This window comes from Sorex fumeus, unplaced genomic scaffold (assembly GCF_029834395.1).
Source record: "Sorex fumeus unplaced genomic scaffold, SorFum_2.1 ptg000232l, whole genome shotgun sequence".
NCBI classification, from domain to species: domain Eukaryota; kingdom Metazoa; phylum Chordata; class Mammalia; order Eulipotyphla; family Soricidae; genus Sorex; species Sorex fumeus.
In genome coordinates, this window is record NW_026606289.1 from 1,858,770 (window position 1) to 1,886,339 (window position 27,570).

Here is a 27,570-nt window from a genome sequence, read left to right on the forward strand (position 1 = left end):
AGAATCCCTAAGGAAGACCAACATTAAGATCGACACAGGTGAGAGCATGGAACTTTCCACTCCCGGTCAAATCTTCCTGGAAGAGCTGAGGAATTTCAGAATCTCAAGACTGGTTTTCAGTAGGAAACTTACTATGGCAGCAAATGGGTATGGGGAGGTGAAGATGATGTGGACGAGGACACTGGGACAAATGTGAAGGGAAGTATACACTGTAGTGCAAGGTGAGGTGCTGGAATGTTCTGTGCATTAACAGTATTGTAAATCATGGTGTCTAAAAGAAAAACAAATTAAAATAACTAAAGTAAAATTTCAAACTAATGTCAGTGTTAAAGTTTATATTTAGAGGAGTTTTGACAAATACTAATGCTTATGAATCTGCACCACAATCAAGACAGAAAATATTTCCCGGACTTCATGAAATTCTTCCATTCCATTTTCCTCTCGGAGATCCTGGCAAGCTACTGAGAGTATTTCGGCCTCACAGCAGAGCCTGGCAAGCTAACCGTGATGTATTCGATGTGCCAAACACAGTAGCAACAAAGTCTCCAATGGAGACGTTACTGGGCCTGCTCGAGCAAATCGATGAACAACGGGAGGACAGTGACAGTGACAGTGACATTTTCCTCTTTAATTTCCTTCTGTGTTTAGGTAAAGCTCAAAATGATTTGTATGAAGAAATAATTGGAAATGCTTCTAGGAACCAAACATGTTAGAGCGAAGGAAGAGGGAAGGGAGAAAGAAGCAAGAGACTTGGACTGTTACTCACTTGCAATAGAGATTTCCTGAAAGAAGAAATACAAATGGAAAAAGGCACATGCAAAAATGCTCTACATCACGAATCATCAGGGAGATGCAAATCAAAACAACAATGAGATATCGTCTCACAGCACAGAGACTGGCACACATCCAAAAGAACAAGAGCAACCAATGCTGGTGAGATGTAGGGACATTGGGACTCTTCTTCACTGCCGGTGAGAATTCCGACTGGGCCAGTAGTTTTTGAAAACATATGGGCATTCCTCAATATCTAGAAGTTGAGCTTCCATAGTACCCAGCAGTACCAATTCTTGTAATATTTGACGGGGGCCCAAAGACACGCTGCAGAAAGGCCATGTTCATTTCTATGTTCATGCACAGCAGCCAGAAAGTGGAAACAAATTGAGTGCCCGATGACCAGTCAGAGAAAGAATGGTAAATTTACAAAATTTACGCAGCTTTTAGGAAAAATGAAGCGATGAAATTCCTTTATAAGTGAATGGACAAAAAGAGTATCATGCTGAGTGAAATTAGTCTGAAGGAGAGGGACCGACATAGACTGTTTACACTGATTTGTGGGATATAAAACATAATATGAGACTAATATTCAAGGACAGTAGAAATGAGTTGGGAGGACGGTCCACTGTAGGAATCTTGCCGTAAGTTGTGGTGTGGGGGGCAGTTAGGATAGAGAAGAAATCACTCTGGCAATGATAGTTGGAAATGTTCACTGTGGATAAGAACTGAGTGCTGAAAGTAGGTAAAGGGGTATACATGAAAACTTTTCAGTTCCTGTATTGTAAACCATAATGCACTGGAGGAGAGTAGAGGAGAGTAGAGGAGAGACGAGAAGAGGAAAGGAGAAGGAATTGAAGGGGAGGGGGAGAAGTGTCTGCCATTGAGGCAGGCTGGTGGGTGGCGGTAGGGAGGGAAACTGGGGGCATTTATGGTGAGAAATGTGCGCTGGTGAAGGGAAGGGTGATGGAACATTGTAGGACTGAAGCCCAATCATGAACAAATTTGTCATTCAATTAAAAATCTATTTAAAATGTTTAAATCGTTTTTATAAAGAACTTACACAGGCACACAAATCCATGCCTCTTTTTATATACTACCGCTATCTCCACTCATAGACATTTCCACGATATATATGTTTGGCCACTCTTCAAGCAGGCAAGATAGAAAATGACCAGTAGTGTTATATTGCCAGGTGCTCTATATTGTCGGAGAAATGATACAGGGTATAGACGCTTGCCTTGAATATCGCTAGCCCTGGTTCAAATCCCGGGCACTGAATATAGTAGCCTCAATACTGCCAGGAACATCTCTCGTGTGGCCCAAATTACCGTCTCCCAAGAAAAAAGGGAAATGATGTTTAAACTCACTGGCTCTTAGGGAAATGCAAATTAAATATCCTAAGTAGCAGCTAAAATACTTCACATGTTAGCGAGGATGTGGATAAACTGCATCCTGTATTGTTAGCATAAATCTAAAATAATATCACTCTGAAATATGGTTTGGTACCTTTTAATATAAGGAATCATGCAGTTGACCTGGGACCCAGAGCCATAGCACAGCGGTAGGGCATTTGCCTTGTGCACGGCCAGCCCAGCCGAATTTGGTTCGATTTCTCTGTCCCTCTCCAAGTGCCCGGGAAGCTACCAAGAGTATCTAGCCCACACTGCAAAGCCTGGCAAGCTCCCCATGAAGTATTCGATATGCCAAATATAGTAAGAACGAGTCTCACAATGGAGACGTTACTGGGCCCACTCGAGCAAATCAATGAACAATGGGAGGACAGTGCTGCAGTGCTACAGTACAGTAGACCTACCCCAAAATTGTACTAATTGGGAATTTGGCACATGGAAATAACAACTTCAGGAGATTTCAGTGTTCAGAACTAGCCAGTTCCTTATCATCACTACTTGGAGAACTGCAGTCCTTTGTGCTCTAATCCCCACCCTAGGACACACCTTCTTTCCTCCTCATACACATGTCTGTATGCCATTAATCAGGTATGTTAAAAAGAATTAATTTTCATAGGATATCCATAAAACCTCAAAAACAAACGTCAAAGTAATAAAAGTTGAATACTGGTGATCACTAATGAGGAATTTTAATGAGAATGCTGTGATTTCTATGTCCTTCAAACTTTTTACAGAAAGAAAATTATAAATATAATATGATATCTTTGTCACACAAAATTTTGTATAGCCCAAACGACGGAAATGTAGCTGGATAAGTCGGTTACCTACTGGTTGAAGCAATAGACAAACTGACCAAAGGCCTCTCCTCCTCAGCTACCCCAGGCCTGGTGACTTGTCGTACAGCTGGCCTCGGACAAACCTCCTTGTGCCTTTCTCTAGCTGGTTCCACCATCATCCAAGACATCTTCAGTCAGCTCCAAGACCCCCGAAACCTCCCCCAAGAACCTCTGTGGTGAACCAGACCTCCTTGAATTCCTTAAAAGACCACCTCCACGTGGTCCAAAATCAACTCCACCTTCGTGACAGACCTCTCCAAACCTCTCAGCTCCCCCAAAGTGCCACAACCTCTCCACCCCACCCGTCCCAAATGTACCCAGACCTCCTGAAAGACCTCCACCCTCTTCCCACACCTCTCCAACCCTCCTCCCAAATCTCATCCCAACCTCTCAAATTTCCCGCTTCCTTCTCCCAAATCTCCTTGCCCTCCTCCAGACCTCCCCAGACCTCCAAGATCTCCTGAAACTTCTTCATGACCTCGTACACATCCATACTAGACCAATCCAGATTTCAGCAAAGACCTCCACCATTCTCCTTCAAGACCTCTCCAGACCCAATCCAAGACTTCCCCACCTCCTCCAAGAACTCCCCAAACCCCCGAAACCCCATCCACCCTCATAAAGACCTTGTACAAGTTCTACAAATCCCTTTTAACCCTACAATACCCCCCACCCATGAACCCAATAGATCTGCATCAAGACTTATCCAAATTTCCTCCAAAACCTCGTCAACCGTCCTCCAAGGACTCACTTCCTTGCATACTCATACATCTGCCCTTCTCACACATATCTTTTCTTTCCTTCACTTCCACCCTCTATACATCCTATAAGAAAACTCACAGAGACAAGCAAGTTTTCACACAAGTGACTTTTATTTTTACCATCTGCAGGCATCCCATTACTGGGAAGTTTGGTGTGTGAGGACTGCTTTCTTTGAAAGAGTAGAAATCAGAGTGGCAACCTTATTGGAACATTTTTTTTTCACTCTGAAGAGCTTTGCTGCTCAGTGTCATCCGAAGATGATGGCACTGAAGACAGGGTGTCTGACCACCCATCTGATTGGGAGCACTTAGCACCCCTCGGAGTGGTGGAGTTCTTGTAGTGTGCGGGGAGCAGCTGAAGTATGGAGCCTTAACCTCCCTCCTTGAACCTGAGGCAGTGATAGCAAATCAGCGGCCTATTGAAAACTGAACTCGGGGATGGTTAGAATCTATCATCAGAGGCGTTTCCCTCGTTTCACTTCGAGGGCTTTTTCGGCTTCTTCTGGCTGGCTACGTGGAGTGAAAATAGAGTGATACTAACGCACTGGAATGGGGAAGAGGGTGTGGAGAGGTGGGGATCAGAGGCTCCATGGAAAGGATGGTGGACAAGGAGGGGGCGTGCCGGGCAAGGACAGGGCAGAAAACTCGGGCAGAGGAACTGCTCTGGCAGCCCCGTCACAACTTGGGCCCCTGGTCTTTGATTGCGCTTGAACCAGAAGCCTTCTTCTGCGCTGCACCACGGGCATTGGAAAAGGGCCGGCTTATCTGGAGCTGGAGCTTTCTCCTGGCCTTTGCCTTTCAAGGGCTCTACCCGGAGCTCTGCAGCTGCCTACATGTCCCATTTCATGCTCCTGTGTTGTGATTGGTCAGCAAGGGGGCGGTTCCAGTCAATGGGAGCACTGAGGATTTTTGATATGACAAGGAGCAAGTATGACATATGCGTGGGGCAAAGCTCCAATGCACCAAAGCACCCTCTGATTCTCGGCCTGTACCTCCTTGCCACCACACTGTGGGAGGGGTAGCGGGAAGGGGGGCAGGGATGCTGCAAAGCCTCTGGTTCTTCACCGCAGGTTTGATATACACTCTTGGGATTTAACAGTATAGGAGTGATGAGGGAGCCTTTCCCACATGTAAATGGGTCTGGATTTGGAGCATGTGAAAACAACCCTAAAACTGATGAGCTCCCAGTGTGTGGGGGAAGGGGGATGGAGTTCTTCACCATTTCTCACAGAAATGAAGTTTTTATGAGTTTTCTTCATAAAGTTCCTGTATGTTTTTTAGTAAATTCCCCCCCTCCCCGAGAATTATCCTTCTGTTGGCATCCTTTTGGAGAATTATCCCCTGTATTATCTGGCAAATGTGCTCATTGGCGATTACACGGAAGGGCTTGACCATATGTTAACCTTAGTTGCTGCAACTTTGCGTATTAGGGGAGATGACTGTGTAAGGTTTGACTTCTGGAGGAACTGTTCCTGTCTGGGGGCCACACCTGCAGGGCTGACTCCTGGCTCTGCACTCAGAGATCTCTCCTGGAGTGGCTCAGAGGCCATATGGGGTTCCGCGAATGAAACACATATTCGATTGTGTGCAGCATGTGTGAAGACAAACAGTTTATGTGCTGTACTGTTGCTTCAACTCTTTTTTATATTTTATTTTCATTTCCTTAAAGCCTCAGCTTTTAAGAAGTTATTTTGTAGTTGAGTTTTAAACATACAGTATCCCAGCACTGATCCCACTGGAGGGGAGCCTGGAGGGGAGGAACAAGAAGTTTTTAGACGCCTTAATATGTCATACCACAAGTACCCTGAACTTCCCGCCAGGGCCCACCAGCCCACCACGGGCTGCAAACAGAAGCACGGGCCGGGGTCTCAAGTGAGTTATGGGCCTCTGGTGATCTGCTTCAAGTATCCCTGTTTCACCGCATTTTCTGGCTTCTAGAACAATGCTTGTGCTGCTGTGATTGCATGAGCTTACGGAGCACCAAAATGTGAGTTTGGAGGCTAAAACAGATTATAAAAATGACTACAAAATTGCTTGGGCATGAGGATGAGGCACTTCCTAAGCCTGGTGTTTCTGTGTCAATCCAGACTCCTCCAAATTGGAGCTTTTGGGTCTCTGGCAGTCTTGATCGCAACCCCACAACCCCACGACCAATGTCACCCTCTCCTCTCCAGTGTCTCCAGGGTCCCTCTCCACCCCAGCCTGCCACCTCGACAGGGACATTTCTCAGTTCAGTTATTGAGGTCTACGTTTCTTGTTCTCAGGTTCTTAAATGAGGATTGGATATTTGGATACAGGCACTCGATGTTCAGGGCTTACTGCTGGCTTTGTGCTCAGGGATACTTTCTGTTAGTATTCGGGGAACCATATGGTACTGGGGACAGAACCTGGGTCAGTCACGTGCCAGGCACGCACTGCCCTTGCCTACTATCCCTCCAGCCTATGGAGTAACAGTTTGGCCTGATAAACTGAAAGATCAATTGAAAGATACACTGGCAATATAGTTGTCCCATAAATGTCTCTCAGTCCTTACGTGCGGGTCGGGTTACAGAACAATGAGCCCTTTCACATCAAACAATCAAATAAACATCTTTACACCTCAATTCTTGGGCAAACAGCAAACAATGATTTCCTAATGAATTTATATGCAAAGATGTTTATTTGTGGAGTGATAGCACAGTGGGTAGGGCGTTTGCCTTACACGCGGCCAACATGGCCGACCCGAGTTCGATTCCTCCGCCCCTCCCGGAGAGCCCGGCAAGCTACCCAGAGTATTCGATATGCCAGACACAGTAACACCAAAGTCTCCAATGGAGACGTTACTGGGCCCGCTCGAGCAAATTGACGATCAACGGGAGGGCCTTTACTTTACTTTACTTTTATTAAACACTGTGTCACAGTATCACGGTCATCTTATTGTTCATCGATTTCCTCGAGCAGGCACCAGTAACATCTCCTTCGTCCTAGCCCTGAGATTTTAGAAAGTGCCACATTCGAGGCTCTTTCAGGGTCAGGGGAATGAGACCCATCATTGTTACAGGGTTTTGCTATATTGAATAAACTACGGGGAGTTTGACAGACTCTGTCATGCAGGCAGGATACTCTTGGTAGCCTGCCGAGTCCTCCAAGAGTAAGAACTAGATAACAGGAGGTAATAAGGTGTGATTTATTAATCACACTGCAAAAAGGAAAACATGAGAAGTAAAATGGTTTAAATATGACACATAAATGCATTAAAATCTTAGAGAAAAGTTTAAAATGTGAGGTACACTTAGATGTGTCTTCTACAGGAAGATCTTGAATTCACGTGGTCAAAGACTGACCATGTGATAGACTACTCTGAATGCCATTATTCAAGTATGTTAAAAGGAATTAATTTTCATAGGATATATATATATATATATATATATATATATAAAAACCTCAAGAACCAACGTCAAAGTAATAATAGTTGAGTACTGGTGATCACTAATGAGCAATTTTTATGAGAATGCTATGATTTCTATGTCCTTTGCATTTTTGCATCAAAAATGATAACTATATTACAATACTTTTGTCTTTCAATTTTTTATGTACACCAAACAAAGGAAAAGTAGCTGGATAATTCGGTTACTTACTAGTTGAAGCAATAGATAAACTGGAAAAAGGCCTCAACTCCTCAGCTACCCGGGGTCTGGTGACTTGCCGTACAGCTAGCCTTCGGCCAACCTCCCTGAGCCTTTCTCTGGCTGTCTCCACCCTCATCCAAGACCTCCCCAGTCAGCTCCAAAATGCACAGACTTTCCCCAGGTACCTGCTAGATGTCCCAGACCTCCTTGGCTCCCTGACAAGACCTCTTCCACCTGGTCCAAGATCACCTACACTACGTCCCAGACCTCTCCAGACCTCCTGCAGAACCTGCAAACCTCCAAGATTTCTCCACGCCACCTCTCCAAAACGTCTCCAGACCTGCTGAAAGACCTCCTCCCTCCTCCAACACCTCCACGCCCTCCTCCCAGACCCCCGCTGGAGAGACGAGGAAGTGAGCAATTGTTGGAGGAGGTGAGCAATTGTTGGTGGTATCCTCTTCCCCTCCTTTTCGATCTTGGAAACCAAGACCCCAAAACCAAGCCGGGTCGGGAAGCAAGTGGGGTGTTGATTCAGGGGTGGCATTCCTGAGCAGCGGGTTGTTGTGGCGTGGTACATCCTGTCAGGTCAGTCCAGCATCCACATTGCGGGTTTCTGGACAGCTCTGCCTCCGCGGGATATACTGCAGCAGCGACTTCCCAGCTCAAGATTGGGGTCACGAAGCCAGCAGGGGTGACAGTGGGAGGTGTAGAACCCGTGGGCCAGGTGGACGTGTGCCCAGCCTAGGGTGCCCATTGGGTTTGCTTTGCACCCCAAGTCCCGTTACTCGCCCCGCCCGCTGCCTCTGGGAGTAGGGCCAGCCTTGAAGAGTTGGTGTCCAGGGTTCCACGCCAGAACACCCTATCAGGACCAGGCACGGACTGATCACTCCTGGACAGGTTCCCTCTCTCTGTTGACAGGCAGCCATCGCTGTGGCGACAGAAGGTGGCGTGGTGCTGGGTGCAGTGAGGCGGGAGCCCTGTGGCAATGCTCCGGCCCTCTCCCTAATAAGGAAAGAGCTACATTGGGCACTGACATTTTAATTCATGGGTGAGTTTGGTGGGAGGGGCGGTTTGTGTTGTGTTATCCTGTTCTGATTGGCTGCAGTGATGAGCAGGCAGTGTCCTGGGCCCACAGAGCAGAGGGTGGGAGCAGGGAAGGCAGCCCCCAGAACCTCGTTGCATCTCTTTTCTCACTTGAGGAGAGTGAGGCAGGCCTGTGGAGACAACCTGACTTCTGTGTCATTTGGATCCTTCAGCTCCGGTCCATTCCTTTGGGCCTGCTCTCCCTCCCCTTAGCTGGTTCAGGCTGGAGATATCTACCGATTCACCCCACCTGGCAGATGAATAACTGAAGGCCCCCTCACTCCCTCCACTCTAACTATTCTGGGGGCAAGTGCTGAGCAACCCATGGTCTCATGGCGGTGGACTATGCACCCACTGCGCTCCACCATTTCTCAGTCACACCCGGAGAGGCATAGTGGTTCAGGAAGCGCTGCGCTGGACCAGCAGGGACCATGGGTGAGTCCCCTACAGCAGATTCACCTGCATTTGCCATAGGCACAGGCCTGCTGAAACCAGGCCTTAGGGATTCAGGGTTTGCACGTGTCCTGTGACCTTTTTCCAGATCCCTGGCCCTAGGGGACTTCTCTGTAGTCCCTGCCGACTCCTGTTCAAAACAGAATTGCTGGATCACCCTCCAAGACATATGCACACTGCCATCTCCAGCCCAGACCTCCTAGGATAGCCGCCAGCCGTTTCAAGACAAGCTCCACCAACGGCAGGAATTCCCCAGATGCCCAGGACTGCCCAATCCTCCCCCAACACCCTGCACCCCTCAAGACATGCCAGAAACTCTTGCACCTCCTCAAGATACCCTGCACCCAGCAGTACACCCGCAAACATCCGGCAGCTCCTCTAGAATCCTGTACCCCAACAAGACTTGCCATAACCTTCTGCACCACCTCTAAGACACCGTGCACCCCTGCAGGCATCCCAAACCTCCAGTTCTTTCTAAACACCCTTCACACATGCAGGTCATGCTTGAATCTCCTGAATCTTTTAAGGATATCCTTCGCCCCTGCAGGACATTCCCGGACGTCCTGCACTTCCTCTAGCTACCATGCACTCCAGGATGACATTCGCAAACCTCCTGCATCTCCTGCAAGACACCATGCACCCTGTAAACTTCTTCGAGATTTTTGCACCCCTGCAGGACATGCATGAACATCCAGCACCTGCTCTTTACACACTGCTACCCACGAGAACGTTTTCAAACCTCGCGCACACCTGCAACACCCTGTACCCCAGCAGGACATGCCCAAACTCCTGCACAACGTCTAGACCCCCTCTCACCCAGCAGGACATATGCAAACCTCCTGCACCGCCTCTAGACACCCTGTTCCGCTGCAGGACATGACAAAACCTGCTGCACCTCTTGAAAGACACCCTGAAGGTCAGGTCATGCTAAAAGATCCTGGAAATCCTTCAATCAACTCTGTACCCCTGCTGGACATTATCAAACCTCCTGCGGATCCTACAACACCCTGCAAAACAGAAGGACATGCCCAAACACCTGCACCTAAAGACACCATGCATCCCTCCAGGACATCCTCAAACTGCCAGCACCTGTTCTAGACACCCCGCAATCCAGCAGTACATGTCCAAGTGCCTCCATCTCCTTTTGAAAGCCAGCACCACTACAGGACATTCACAAACCCCCTGCAACCCTTATAAAAACTATGCACCACTGCAGAACATGCATGAATATCCTGCACCTACTTTAAGACACCAAACACACCTGCAGGACATTCTGAACCTCCTGTACCTCCTGCAGACACGCGGCACCCCAGGAGGACATACCCAAACTCCTGAACTTACTATAGACACTCTGTCCACGTGCAGGACTTGACCGAACCCCCAGAAGCTCTGGACACCCTGCTCCCTTGCGGGACATTCCTGAAACTCCTGCACCTTTCACTGATTTCAAGACAACATATACACCTTCAGGACATTCTGAAACTCCTGCACCTACTGCAAGGCAACACACATCCCTGCAAGACATGCCGGAACCTCCTGCACCTCCTGTAGACACCTTGTACTCTTCAGGACTTCCGCAAACTTCCTGAGGCTCCTGTAGAACCGAGCACCCTACAAGGACAGGCCAGAATCTCCTGCACCTCATCCAAAACACCTTGCACCACTGCAGGACATGCAGGAAATTCCTGCATCTCTTCTAGGCAGCCTGAAGGCATGCAGCACATGCCCAAACTTACTGTACCAACTGCGACACACCTTGCACCCTTACAAGACATGCCTAAACTGCTGAACCCTATCTAGAAAGTTTGAAGCCTGTAGGGCATGCCCAAACCTCCTGCACCTCCTTCTACACACCCTATACGACTGCAAGTAATGCCTGACGCTCAAACACCTTCTCCAAGACACTCTATGCTCCTCCAGGTTATTCTGAACCTTCTTTCAGACACGGTATAACAGTGCAGTACATGCCAGATGCTCAAGTACCTACTCCAAGACACTCTGAGCTCCTCCAGGATATTCTGAACCTTCTGAATCTTAGCTAGAAATCATGCACCCCTTCAGGACAATCCCAACACTACTGTAACTCCTCTTGACGCCATACACCCCACCAGGACATCCTCAAACATCCTGCAGCTATTCTAGAAACGTGTACCCAGGACATACTGGAACCGCCTTCACCTCATCCAAAACACCCTGAACCCCTCCAGAACATTCCCGAACATCCTACGCCTCCTCTAAATACCCTGCAGCCCTATAGGACATCCACAAACTCCTACACCTCCTCCAAGTACTATACACCGCTGATGAGCATGCCCGAATCTTCTGCACCACCTGCATGATGCCCTGCACCCCTGCAGGTCATGTCCGATTCTTCTGCACATTGTCTAAACAACCTTTCACCCAGCAGGACATACGCAAACCTCCTTCAACTCTTCGAGACACCCTGTACCCCTGCAGCTCATTCCTCAACTCCTGCACCTCCTGCAGGACACTTTGCGAACCTGCTGTACATTTCCTAACCTCTTACAGCTCCTGCAACTCTCTACATGCCCAAAACTCTTGCACTTCTTCTAGACACCCTGCACACCTGCAGGACATGCATAACCCCCCTGCACCTCCTCTAAAGACCCTGCACCCTTTGCAGGACATCACCAAACCTTCTCCACCTCCTCGAAAGTCCCTGAACCACTGCTGGACATGCTCAAAATCATGCACCTCCGGCAAGGCACCATACACCCCTGCAGGAAATGCCCAAATCGCCTACACCTACTCTAGACACCTCACACCCCTACAGAGAATACCAAAACTCCTGCAATCGTCTGATCTCCCTGTCACCAGCAGGACATACACAAACCTCCTGCACCTACTCAAGACACGCTGTACTGCTGCAAGATATGCCTCAACACATGCAGGACTTCCAGTAATGTCCAGCAACTCCTCTAGAACTGTGCATCCTAACAGCACATGCATGATCCTCCTGCACCACCCTCAAAGCACCCTACACCTCTGCAGGACACGCCTGAACCTCCTACACCAATTGTATACACACTACAGCCTTGCAGATCATAATAGAATCCCCAGAACCTCCTCCAAGACATCCCTCACTCCTTCAAGACCTCTTGCACTTCCTCTAGACACCCTGCACCTCTGCAGGACATCAGAAAATCTTCTGTATCTCCTGAAGATACCCTGCACCCCTACAGGACATAACCAAACCTTCTGCACTTCCCCCAAGTAACCCTGCAACCTGACAGGATATTCCCGAACATCCTGGAACTGTTCTAGAACGTGAACCCTTGTAGAACATGCCCAAACCTCCTCTGCTTCCTTCAAGACACTTTACACCCCTGCAGGACATGCCTGAACCTTTCGCACCTCCTCCAAGATACTCTGCACCCTCCAGGACCTTCTCAACCTCCTGCACCTCCTGCATGATAACATGCACCCATGCAGGACATGCCTAAATCTATTGCACCTCTTATAGACTCGATGCACAACAGCAGGACATCTGCAAGCATCCTGCAACTCCTTTAGGACCGTGCACCCCAGCAAGATATGTCCTAACTTCCTGCACCTTCTCTAGATATCCATAATACCTGTAAGATATGTGCAAACCCCCTCCACCTCCTTGAAAGTCCCTGCACCCCTGATGGTCATTCCCAAACCTCCTACACCTACTCTAAACATCCTACATCCCCTGAGGAGAATAACAAACCTTCATTTCTCTCAACACCGTGTCACCCAGCGGGACAAACACAAACCTCCAGCACCTGCTTTAGACACCTTGTACCTCTGCTAGACATGCCTCAACCTCCTGTTCCTCATGCAAGACACCGAGTACAGTGCTGGGCATTCCTGAACCTCCTGCAGCTCCTGGAAAATTCGGCAAACCAGCAGGACATGCTCAAACTCCTGCTCCTCCTATACACACCCTCCAACGCTGTAGCACATGTCTGAATCTCCTGCACATCCTGCAAGATACCGTGCACCCCAGGAGGACATAAACGCACTCGTGAAACTTCTATAGACACCCTGCACACATGCAGGACTTGCTTGAACCTCCAGCAGCTCCTCTCGAACTATGCATACCAGCAGGGCATGCCTGAACCTCCCGCACCTCCTTCAAGACACTCTGCCCCTCTTAAGGACATTCTGGACTTCCTGAAACTCTTATAAGAGACTAGGCGCCACTGCAGGACATGCATGAACCTCCTGTACCTCTTCCAGACGCCATGCACCTCAGCAGGACATCTGAAAACCTTCCGCTCCTGCACCACAGAGGGACATGTTCGAAACTTCTGCACCTCCTATAGAAACCCTGCACCACTACAGGGCATACCAAATCACCAAAACCTCCTTCATGACACCCTACACTCCTGAAGGATATGCATGAACCTCTTACACCTTCTCTAGACAACCTACACTCCTGCAAAGCATTCCGGAATCTACAGAAATTCCACCAAGACACCTAACATCCCTTCAGGACATACCTGAACCTCCTGCACCTTCTCAAGACATCCTGAAACACTGCAGAACATGCCCAAACATCCTGTACCACCCTCAAGACACCCTATATCCCTGAAGAACTTGGCTGAACCTTCGGCATCTCCTCTGGAAGCCAGGCACACCAGCAGGACATCTGAAAACCTCTTGCAGCTCCTCTAGAACCATGCACCCCTAGAAGGATATGCCCTACATTCCTGCACCTCCTCTAGACACTGTGCACCCTGCAGGACATTTCAAAACCTCCTCTACCTCCTCAATATACCCTGAACCCCTGCTGGACATGCCTGAAACAACTACACCTCTGGAAGACAACCGACACCCAAGCAAGATATGCCCTAACCTTCTACACCTACTCTGGACACCCTACACCCCTGCAGAGAATACCAAATCTCCTTCACATCGTCTAAACACCCTGTCCTCCAGAAGGATATACACAAGCCTCCTGCACCTCCTCGAGGCACCATGTACCCCTGAAAGTCATGCCTCATACCAGCAGGATATGCTCAAACTCCTGAAAGTCCTCTAGATACCCTGTACAGCTGCAACATGTCCGAAACTCCTGCACATCCTACCAGACACAGTGCATCGCAGGAGGACATAACCACACTACTGAACGTACTATAGACACGCTGCACACAGGCAGGACTTGCCCAAACCTTCTGAATCTCCAAAAATCTCCAAAACACACCTGCATCCTCAAATGTCCTGCACCTATTGTACACACCCTGCAACCCATCAGGACATGGCAAACGCCTGAACCTCCTCTAGGTATCCTGCACCTCTGCAGGACATGCCCGAACCACCTGCAACTATTCTAGAAACTCGAAACCTCTGTAGAATCTTCCCAAACATCCTACACCTCCTCTAAGTCACCCTCCACCCCTGTAGGACATTCTGAATGTCCTGCAACTTCTGCAAGACACGCTGTACCCCTGCAGTACATGCCCAAACCTCCTGTATTTTGTGTAGATGCCATGCACCCCAGCAGGACATCTGCAAGCCTCCTTCACCTTGTCTAGACCTGTACACCCCCAAATGACATGTCCTTACTTCATGCACCTCCTCTAGATACCCTGAACCTCTGCAGGACATGCCCAAACCTCCTGCACTACCTCCAAGCTCCCTGCATACCAGCACGACATGCATGAACCTCCTGGATCTCCTTCCAGACCCTATACACAACGGCAGGACATGAACAAACCTCCTTCACCTACTCCAGACACCCCAGAACCCTGGAAAACATACCAGAATATCCAGGACCTCTATGAAGTCACCGTACACCCCTTCAGGAAACATCCGAACCTTCTTCACTGTCTCTAGGCACCGTGCACCCTGGGAGGACAACAGCAAACCTTCTGCAGCTCCTCTAGACACCCTGTCCCCCTGCAGGACATACCCAAACATCCTGCATATCCTCCAAGAAACCGTGCACCATTAGCAGTACACGCCCGAACTTCCTGTACCTCTTCTGGACACTGCACCCCTGTTGAACATGACCAAACCTCCTGCAAATGTACAAGACAGGATACACCCCAGGACATAAACACACTCCTGAACATACTATAGATACCCTGCACACATGCAGGACTTGCCCGAAACTTCTGCATTTCTAAGACACTTTGGACCCCTGCCGGACATCATCAAACATCCTGCACCTGTTCTAGAAACTCTGCACTTCTGTAGAAAATGCCCCAAACTCGTGCACCTCCTTCAAACCCTGCGCTCACCTGCAGTACATGCCAAACCTCATGCACCTCCTCCAAGACACTCTGAACCCCTCCAGGTTATAACTGAACCTCCTGCATCTTCTTCAAGTCACCATTTTCCTCTGTAGGACATTTCTCAACCTCCTGTAGCTCCTCTAGAGACCTTCACACCCGCAGAACATCTGGAAACATCCTGCACCTCGTCCAACATACACTGCACCCCTGCTGGACATCCTCAAACCTCCTTGAGCCTCCTCTACTCACCCCCAATAAACACCTCCCACAATTTCCTCCAGAGCTAACCACCCTAACACAGGACAGCCTCAAACTTCCTCCACCACCTGCTTCACCTCCCCTCCAACACCTCCCAAAGCCTCTTGCAGACATCTTGCACCACCTCCAGAGTCCTCCCAGACTCACACCCTGTCCAAGACCCTCCAGACCTGCTCCATCCCCCTTATCACCCTCCCAGACCTCCAGACCTCTTCCACTCCCCTCCAGGACCCGTGTTGGGGTATCCAGTTGCTTCCAGGAAAAGCACAAGGGGCCCAAGTTTTCTTCCCAGGACTTCCTACCTCTGGGGGAGTTAGAAAGTAACAACACAGATTTGCAATTTTCATAAATTTATTTAGTCCCCCAAAATATTCCATTTATGTTTAGGCCCGGAAGTACATTAACAACAAAGTACATAGATAAGGAAAGTTGTAATATATGTACTGCTTGTGGGTGACTAACTTCCGGGACCTGGCTTCTCCTTACACTGAGGGGGTCCCTGATTGGTCTTCCGTACCAGGGTTCTCATGGGGACCCATTGCTATCCATGCCAGTAAGACGGAACGAAGTCTGTTGTACAATTCCAGGTCTGTGCTCGCTTCCCCGAGCAGATCTGGCCCAGCAGTAGTCAGGGCTGCCAAAATATTGCTCGGCGCGGCCTCAACCAGGCCCCCCTCCTCCATGGGATTAACATTGCACAAAACAGATGAGCAACTACCATTAGGCGCGGCCTCAGCCGTGGGATTAGCATTTTCCACGGCAGAAGGGACCAGAATATTGCCAGGCACGTGAGGCCCACCTTCCTCAGTGAAAATAAAGTTTTCGATGGCACTAGGCACACCCTCACCTGGGCCATCTACTTCCATGAAATTAAAATTGTTCCAAGCAATTGAAAAACTATTACCAACTAAGTCGTCATCAAGAGGCCAACCGTCCTCAGTAAAAGGAACATTCTGCACAGCAGATGGGAAAGCCCAGCTGCTTGAAACACCCTCATCCTGAGGCACCTCCTCCTCCTCGTCCTCCTCGTCTTGTTCCTCGTCCTCCTCATCCTCTACCTCCTTCTCCTCTTCCTCCTCCTCCTCTTCCTCCTCCTCCTCAGTAACCTCACTACTCTCCAAACCAGGAATCGCCTCAGCATGGCTGAGGACACCCTCAATCTCCCTGGTCAAGGCAACGTTTTCCTCAGCTGATGGGAACAGAACAGTACCTGGGGGCCCCTGCCCGTGAGGCCCGGCCTCCTCGCTGGAGGCGCACAGCAGATCGCTAGTCCCGGCCTGGGTGTCACAAGCACTGTCCTCACTGGATCGGGCCTTGTTCTCGGCCAAAAGGCCAGGGGAAACCCTCAAGCCACTGAGGCAGTCCCAGTCAGGTTCGGCGACAGGGTGAAGGCGCGGGGAGCAGCGCGTGGGCTCCATCCTCCTCCTCTTCCTGGTCTGGGCGGTTGGGGGCCTCTCGCGGCCCTTGCGACGGATGTTGTTCATCAACTGCGGCTGATCTCGCTGGAAGTTGTGGTTCCGGTAAACCTGCGGGGACATGCGGCTTGGGCTCGCACACACAACACGGTGCAAGGCCCAGCTTGACCCCTTCACACATTCCTTCCAAGTCCCGATTCACAGCCCTTATTCTACTGGCTCTTGGGGATCATAATATGTTTAAAATATCTGCGGCATTGACTAGCAATTAAATTTAACTATCAAATAGGATTATCACCTGACTACAATATAATTGATAATATCAATTTTCGATACCGGTTTCTTAAGATATCTATTATAGACAATTTATATTAAAACAAGTAATATAATCACAGTTATTATGAACATGAATGGCAAATGCATCGTTTATGCAGTGACTAATATTTATGTACCATATAAATTTACATATATAAACAGAATACATAATATATGATGAATATTCTACATTGTTTAAGTAACTTTTGTATTAATACGAATATCAATGACTACATTTAAGATTGGCTGGAGCGATAGCGCAGCAGGTAGGACGTTTGCCTTGCACGCAGTCAACATGGCCCACCCAAGTTCAATTTCTCTGCCCCTCTCTGAGAGCCCGGCAAGCTACCGAGAGTATCTCGCCCGCATGGCATCGTCTGGCAAGCTACCCGTGACTTATTGGATATGCCAAACAGTAACAACAGTCTCACTATGGAGACGTTACTGGGCCCGCTCGAGCAATTCGATAAACAACGGGAGGACAGTGACAGTGACATTTAAGATATTATAAATATATGGTAGTAACTGTCACTGTCATCCCGATGTTCATCGATTTGCTGGAGCGGGCCCAGTAATGTGTCCATGGTGAGACTTTGTTGTTACTGTGTTTGGCATATCGAATACATCAAGGGTAGCTTGCCAGTCTTTGCCATGCGGGCCAGATATTCTCGGTAGCTTGCCAGGCTCTCCGAGAGGAGTGGAGGAATCGAACTCGGGTGGGCCATGTTGGCTGCGTGCAAGGCAAACGCCCTACCGCCGTGCCATTGCTCCAGCTATTTATCAGTAAAGTAAGATATTAATTAAATACATAATTAATGAGTAGTATATTTTATAGTTTCTTGTAATAAATTGATCATATTAATGTAGTAATATATCATAACCGATATATAACATTCATAAAAAATATTCATTTATAATTAATTGATTATATATTGACCTCTTAATTTATAGATAAGTTATTGATAAATTATGTCTTTATTATTAAAGTATTATACTAATAAAATGTATCACTAATAAGTTGATTAAAATATCATTTTATTTTTTTCATATACATATTACATTGTTATTTTAATAAAGCAATAATATATATCATATGAAATATACAAATGACTTGCTATGTATTTATTTTAATATAGTAATAAATGCAGTCAGTCTCCGGCACCTACGCCTGGCTGTTCCTCGCTGGGGTCCCTTGGAGGGGAGCGGGTTGAGCTTTCCTCCCCGCTCTGACCAGGGCTCCGACAGCCGAAGACCTCCAGGACCAGCCACCACCATGCTGAGACCACTCTCCGCACACATGAAGGTACTGGCAGAGGGACAAAGCCACGCGGGTTCCGGGGCCGAGACCTCCAAGCCTACTCGGATTGGAGTCGAGCATCCTCCACCCAGATCCTCCAAATTCCAGTAGGCGGGGGTCACACCCACCACCTGGCCCCCTGGCGCTGTGTAATCCCATCAGCGGCCAAGACTCAGAGACTATAAAATCCAGCTCCCAGAACCACGCGGCCGCGAATGACATCTTATCAGGACATCTTTTTATGATATCTTATTATCTCATTCCTACTTTGGACAAACTTGCAGGCTATCGAATATAGCCTGCCCACATGGCAGAGTCTGGCAAACTCCCCGAGGCGCACCAAATATGCCAAATACCAGTAACAATGATGGGTCTCATTCTTCTAAAGAGCCTTGAATATAATCTCAGGGCTAGGATGAAAGAGACGTTACTGGGGCCTGCTCGAGGCAATCAACGAATAACAGGATGACGTATGAATGAATGAAAGTAATAAATGCAAAATTTAGTTACAATTTATATTCAATTTAATTTGACAATAAAAAGAATATACTTAAATGATTTACATTAACTTGTAAAATTACAATTCATTAATAATTGAATTCCTTTTCATGTAAAGTATGATTAAGATGTTAGAGCATTAATGAACACTTAGAAAATATTAATGCATTATAGGTGATTAAAATTGAATGTGGTTATATTCATAACAATAAAATTAAGCACTTATATTTATATTTCGCAATTTGTTATAGTATATGATTTAACTGAAACATGTGTATAGTGAAAGGATTATAATTAAGGTTGTGAATATACTACAGTAAACGAATCTATATTGCCTTCATTATAAAATTTAATTTTCCAATATTGATATTATTTCACATTAGTCTTTATTACAAATATGATGAAAATTATGTTGATACACTTATTAATTCATCGTTTTTTCTGATTAAAATTAAGAATATATTTTGATACGCATTTTGGATTAAAATAATATATGTTTGATATATATTGAATAATTTCAGTATTTTAATGAATACAATTAAAATCAATAAATATTATTTACATTACATATTAATTTACTCTATTACATTCATACTTTCATTAGCTTCAATATATTGCTAATCAATAGTTGATCTTATAAATCAATAAATAGTAAATCATTCAATTATATTTATATGCATTAAAATGTGATTGAATTGTGTTATCAATTTATAGTAATACAAATTTAAATGAACTGTTTATATCAATATAAATGCAGCAGCATTCAATTTCGATATTAGCAACTAATAATTAGTTTCCCCAATTCCATTATTATTAATTGAATATAGCGCAATTAATTATATTTATATTACAGTTAAGCAAAGTTTCCGATATTGTAAACTATAAATGAATTTAATGTAATATAGAATATGAATGATACAAGCTATTAATAATTATTTACATTACCTTGAATTAATTTTGTAAAGATATTAAACCTTATTTTGTAGTATTTTACTCTAATAAGTAATAATTATGTACATTAATATAAACAAATTTATATTACTGTAACTATTAATCATTAAATGTATTCATGGTTAATAGGTATTTAATACATATTCAATTGTATTTAATATTTACTTAAATGTGAATATAACTCAATAATTTTATTTGATATAATGTATATACATTTCAATGATATAATATAGTTACCGTATTAGAGTAAAATAATTTATTTTTATAAATATATTGATTATCAGGTTATATTTATTTATTAAAATGTATTAAATTTAACATTATACAATTGAATTTAAATAACTGTTCTATGATTTATTAGCTTAAATTAATTTATATCAATTTATTTAATATATCAAAATTAAATTCACTGTGATAAGGTAATAACATTTAATTTTATTTAATATATTGTGTTTTAAAATCATTGAATCAGGTATAATTAATATATATCTTTAATATTTATTGGCCATATAATTAACATGCATTTTATTATATTTTATTATTAAATATAAATTAGTAATATGGAACGATAGTACTGCGGCTAGGGCGTTTGCCTTGCACACAGCCAACATGGCCAACCTGAGTTCGTTTCCTCTGCCCCTCTCTGAGAGTCCGGCAAGCTACTGAGAGTATCTCGCCCGCATGGCAAAGCCTGGCAAGCTACCCGTGATGTATTCAATATGCCAAACACAGTAACAACCAGTCTCATAATGGAGACGTTACTGGGCCCGCTCGAGCAAATCGAGGAACAACGGGAGGACAGTGATAAAAATAATTTATCAAAACATCGTAGATAAAATAAGTTATCTATAAATAATCAGAAATATAAATGAATAAAATGTTGCATTTTATATATTTGATAAGAGAATTACTATAATAAAATAATATAATTAATATATGCCAACAAACTAATAATGATATCTATTAATCAGTAAAGATATATTTAATTAAAATCGTAATTTACTGGAAAAAGATTTATTAAGAAATTATCTGTGAATTAAATTATAGATAAATAATAACCATAAATAAATTCAATGTTCTTTAATATATTCTATTCAAAAATGTATTGAAAAAAATTAATAACATGTAAGTCTAATAATTGTTAATTATATATTTAAATAAAATCATAGTTTACAGGTAAAGGAATAATTTACCTATAAAGTATCTATAAATTATGTAATATATAAACGATAAATAGAAAGGACTCAATTTAAGCATTTTATAATATTTATTACTATATTAAAATCATATGATTAATATATTACAATAAATAATCAAATCTACTAATCATTTATGATAAATTTAATTAAAAGCCTATGTTACCGATAAAAATGATTGTTCAATAAATTATCTATAAATTGAATTATTGATAAAGAATCAATATATAAACAAAAATTCAATGTAACTCAATGTATTCAATTAAAAAATATAAATATTTATAATTAATTAAGGTAAAGGTAAAGGCCCTCCCGTTGATCATCGATTTGCTCGAGCGGGCCCAGTAACATCTCCATTGGAGACTTTGTTGTTACTGTGTCTGGCATATCGAATACTCTCGGTAGCTTGCTGGGCTCTCCGAGAGGGGCGGAGGAATCGAACTCGGGTCGGCCATGTTGGCCGCTTGTAAGGCGAATGCCCTACCCGCTGTTGTAAATATAAAATATCATTAATATAAAATATCATTATAAACTAATAATATTTAAGTCTACTAATTATTATTGATATACTGTTAACAATTATCCTTTCCTGATAAAGAAATAATTTGTATTTAAATTAATTTTTGATGAATCATCAATCAATAAATAAATTTATGAATTTTATATATCTCTTGTGGTCTATTACTATATTAAAATATGATTCATATATTACAATAAAGCAATAATCTCTATTCATCATTGCTAAATTTAATTAAAATCCTAATTTACTGATAAAAATCATTTATCAATAAATTATCTATACATTGAATTACTGATAAGAAACAATATACAGTAACAAATAAATTCAATGTATTCAATTAAAAAATAATTAAATAAATTCTCAATGAATTTAGGTAATGATTAGTAATCAATAAATATGAATGAGCATACTAAAATTCTAAAATATTTAGTTGTAACATGAGTTCCAATGATTTATAATTTTACATTTAATTAATTCATATTAACAAAATTTACATTAAACTGACTTACATAAACAAAACTGTGTATAAATTTGATATCGCATATTGTTACTATATTATAATAAAAATGATCTATATATTAAAATAAGCAGATGTTATTAAAATTTATGATTTCACCATGAATTTAATTAAAATCATGATTTACTGATAAAGAAATGATTTAACAATAAATTATCTATAAATTAAATTTTCTCTGATGAATAAAAATAAATGAATAAAAGCACTGATATTCAGTGTAACAACATGAAATCATAACTGAATTTAATTCAATTGAAATTGTAATGAAATTTAATTGAAACTAAACTGAATTAAGACAAATGCTTAATTTAATGATTAATTCATTCCACAGTTATTTATATTAACATAACAATATATAATAAAAATATAATCTAATGTATAAACTAAAATTATTACTAGGTTACAATTACTTATTCAATATTTAAAGTAAATAATATAATTTTAATCTATTAAGCATTAATCATATAGTCCATGAAAATCATAATTTACTATTAAAGAAATGATTTATCAATAAGTTATGTGTAAATTCTAATTTTGTAAATATTCAATAAAGATAGATTAATGGATTTATTGATAATTCATTCATTACAATATAATTTTACTTTATTATCATTACATTTCTTTAAAATGTAAAGTACATTTATTGTGAGTAAACTTAACTACAATATATGCTTGATTAAGTGATTAAACTATTGTGTAAATTTATTTATATTAACAAAACTATTTATAAGTAAATTTAATCTAATTTACGAAGTCAAATTTTACTGGATTAAAATTATATAACCAATTCATTAAAATAATCTAGTATTATTTAAATCTATTAACTGTTAATCATATGTTGCATTAAAACCAAAGAAACAATCCGAAAGATCAATGAAACCAAGAGCTGGTTCTTCGAGAGAATAAACAAGATAGATAAAGCACTCGCAACACTCACAAAGAAACAGAGAGAGAGAACCCTAATAAACCGAATCAGAAATGAGAAGGGGGATATCACAACAGAAGCCAAAGAAAGCCAAAAGATCATCAGAGACTACTTTGAAAGTCTGTATGCCACGAAACAAGAGAACCTAGAAGAAATGGACAAATTCCTGGACTCCTATAATCTCCCAAAGCTGAATCAAGAAGACCTGGAGTATCTGAATAGACCTATTAACATCAACGAAATAGAAACTGCAATCAAAAGCCTTCCCAAAAACAAAAGCCCGGGCCCAGATGGATTCACGAGCGAATTTTTCCAAACACTTAAAGAGGACCTGCTGCCAGTCCTTCTCAAGCTCTTTCAGGAAATTGAAAATACGGAAACTCTCCCAAACAGTTTCTATGAAACCCATATCTCTCTAATACCAAAAGGAAACAAAGATACCACGAGAAAAGAAAACTGCAGGGCGATATCCCTGATGAACATGGATGCGAAGATTCTCAACAAAATACTAGCAAATAGAATTCAACTACTCATCAAAAAGATCATACACCATGACCAAGTAGGATTCATCCCGGGGATGCAAGGCTGGTTTAACACTAGGAAATCAATCAACGTAATCCACCACATCAACAAAAGAAAAGATAAAAATCATATGATCATATCAATAGATGCAGAGAAAGCATTTGACAAGATCCAGCACCCATTTATGATGAAAACCCTTGTCAAGATGGGGATAGAGGGGACTTTTCTCAATATAGTTAAAGCCATCTACCACAAGCCTACAGCAAGCATCGTCCTCAATGGCGAAAAGCTGAGAGCCTTCCCTCTAAGATCAGGGACGAGACAAGGATGCCCACTCTCTCCACTGCTGTTCAATATAGTATTGGAAGTACTTGTAATAGCGATTAGGCAAGAAAAGGATATTAGGCGCATCCAGGTAGGAAAGGAAGAAAGCAAGCTCTCACTATTCGCAGATGATATGATACTAAGGAAACCCTAAAACCTCTATCAAGAAACTTCTAGAAACAATAGGCTTGTATAGTAAAGTGGCAGGTTATAAAATCAATGCCCAAAAGTCCATGGCTTTCCTATATGCAAATAGTGAAAGAGAAGAAAAAGACATGAAGAAAACAATCCCATTCACAATTGTGCCCCAGAAAATCAAGTACCTAGGAATCACCTTAACTAAGGAAGTAAAGGACCTGTACAAAGAAAACTATAAAACTCTACTTCAGGAAATAAAAGAGGATATGAGGAAATGGAAAGATATCCCCTGCTCATGGATCGGGAGAATTAACATTGTCAAAATGGCAATACTTCCCAAAGCACTGTATAAATTCAACACAATCCCTATTAGGATACCCATGACATTCTTCAAAGAATTGGAGCAAACACTCCTGAAATTCATATGGAACAATAAGCCCCCACGAATAGCTAAAGCAATTCTTGGGAAAAAGAAAATGGGAGGAATCAACCTCCCTAACTTCAAACTCTACTACAAGGCAGTAATAATTAAAACAGCATGGTACTGGAACAAAGGCAGAGCTGTAGACCAATGGAACAGGGTTGAATACACTGACGTCCCCCCCCCCCCAAGTATATGAGCATCTAATCTTCGATAAGGGGGCAAGAAAAGTGAAGTGGAGCAGAGAAAGCCTCTTTAACAAATTTTGCTGGCAAAACTGGACGGCTATATGCAAAAAAATGGGCTCAGATCTCTGCCTAACTCCATGTACAAAAGTAAGATCTAAGTGGATTAAAGACCTCAACATCAGACCGGAATCTATAAGATACATTGAGGAAAATGTTGGCAAAACCCTTCATGACATAGAAGCTAATAGTGTCTTCAAAGATGTCACACCGCTGGCCAAGCAAGTGAAAACAGAGATAGATAAATAGGACTATCTTAAACTAAGAAGCTTCTGCACCTCAAAAGAAACAGTGACCAAAATACAAAGACAGTCAACTGAATGGGAAAGGATATTCGCCAACTACACATCTGATAAGGGGTTAATTTCAAGGATATACAAAATACTGGTTCAACTCCACAAAAAGAAAACATTCAACCCCATCAAAATATGGGGAGATGAAATGAATAGAAACTTTGACAAAGAAATCCGAATGGCTAAAAGACACATGAGAAAATGTTCCACATCATTAATCATCAGGGAGATGCAGATCAAAACCACAATGAGGTATCACCTCACACCACAGAGACTGGCCCATATCCACAAGAACAAAAGCAACCGGTGCTGGCGCGGATGTGGTGAGAAAGAGACACTCCTTCACTCTTGGTGGGAATGCCGACTGGTTCAGCCCTTCTGGAAAACAGTATGGATGATTCTCAAAAAACTAGAAATTGAGCTCCCATTTGACCCAGCAATACCACTCCTGGGAATATATCCCAGAGAGGCAAAAAAGTATAGCCGAAGTGACATCTGCAATTGTCTGTTTTTTGCAGCACTCTTTACAATAGCCAGAATCTGGAAAAAACCTGAGTGCCCGAGAACAGATGACTGGTTGAAGAAACTCTGGCACATTTACACAATGGAGTACCATGTAGCTGTTAGAAAAGATGAAGTCATGAAGTTTACATACAAGTGGTACTACATGGAAAGTATCATGTTAAGTGAAATGACTCAGAAAGAAAGGGATAGACATAGAAAGTTTGCATTCATCTGGGGAACATAAAGTAACAAAATAGGAAACTAACACAGAAGTATGGCAGAGATTAGTACCAGGAATTTTACTCAATGACCTGGAGGACAACCACACATGTTAGGGGAAGGGGGAGCTCAGAAAGAGAAGGGAACACCAGGTGAAGGGTGTTGGGAGGATCCGCCCATGATGGGAGAGCATGCTGAGGGTAGACTGTCGACCAAGCATGGTTGCCACTCAATGCCTCTTTTGCCGACCATGGCACCCAAAAGGAGAGAGAGGGAAATGCCCTGCCACAGAGGCAGGGTGGGATAGGGACTGGGGGGGGGGGAGGGGATACTGGGATCTGAGGTGGTGGGAAATGCGCACTGGTGGAGGTATGGGTGTTTGATCATTGCATAATCGAAACCCAAGCACAGAAATGTGTAAGTCTACAACTGTACCTCATGGTGCCTCACTATTAAAAAATAAATAAATATAAAAACAAACAAAAGAGGTAACTGAATAAGGACCCTGCTGGAGTTAGGATCACTAACCTGGTCTGAGGGCTGTGGTCTGGAATATCTAGTGAGATGTCCCCAGGAAGAGCCAAACTTTATGCTTCATATATATCTATAACTGTGCTCAAATGACATTACTAGAAATATTAGAAGTAAATTTACTACAACTATATAAGTGGATTACTAGCTGGTGAAAGAAAGCAACATACCCTGAATGGAATCCCACCCTTGAGCAGATCGCCTAGTAATCTGGAGTAATCTCCTTCATGAGATTTTTGTCCTTGAGTTAATGTCCTGGAGGAGTGTCCTTACCTCTCTTTGTTGATTTGTTAATGTTCAACCCCACCTTTGTATACCCACCCTACATGATTTCTATATAAACCAGGCTGTAAGAGTGGGCGGGGGAAACCGGAAGGAGAAGGAGGGGGAACCAGAAGGAGAACGAAGGGAGATTTGGAGAGAGAAGCAGAAGGGGAATCAGAGGAGAATGAAGAGGAGATTGGAATCAACTGCAATTGATACCAGAAAAGGAAAAAAAAATTATGATTTACTAATAAATGGTTTATCAATGAATTATCTATAAATTCAAATATTAGAAAATAATCAACACGTATATATAAATTTATTAATAATTCAATGTAATTTTGATGAATTAACATATAATTTCATAGTTTCAATCAAATTTAATTGCAAGTAACCTCAATCAGAACAGATGCATAATAAAACGAAGAATCTATTTATTCAATCAATATCTATTAAGATTGGAAATTATAATTAAATTCGATGTAATCTCTCAATTAGTATTCTTAATTAGAATAAAATTATCAAATTGATAATTTTTTAAAAATAATATTATTTCAATCTATTAATTACTCATCATATATTACATTAATATCGCAATTTACTAGTAAAATGATTCATCAATAAATTTTAAATCCAATTTTTGATAAATGATCAATAAAAACTCATTGAATTCATTGATACTTGAAGTAATCACCTGTAATTATCACTGTCACTGTCCTCCCATTGTTCATCGATTTGCACCTTTAATTATATTTGAATCGATTGTGCAATAACTATTTTAAATTCATTTCAATGAATTAAACTTTATTGTACTACATTCATAATAAAACGAGTATTTTTTACAAGAAAACAATTTGTATCAATATGACTGTAATTAACTTTGATTTAATACCTTTCATGATTAATACACGTAAGTAAATTAATAGTATTGAGATAATCATTATTAATTTATATTCATAATTAAATAGAATGTATTGAAATTAATTCAATTTTGATATGGTATAATTAATTTATTTTTAATTACATTAATTTTATGTTGCCATTCCTATTAACAATAAAGTTAGAT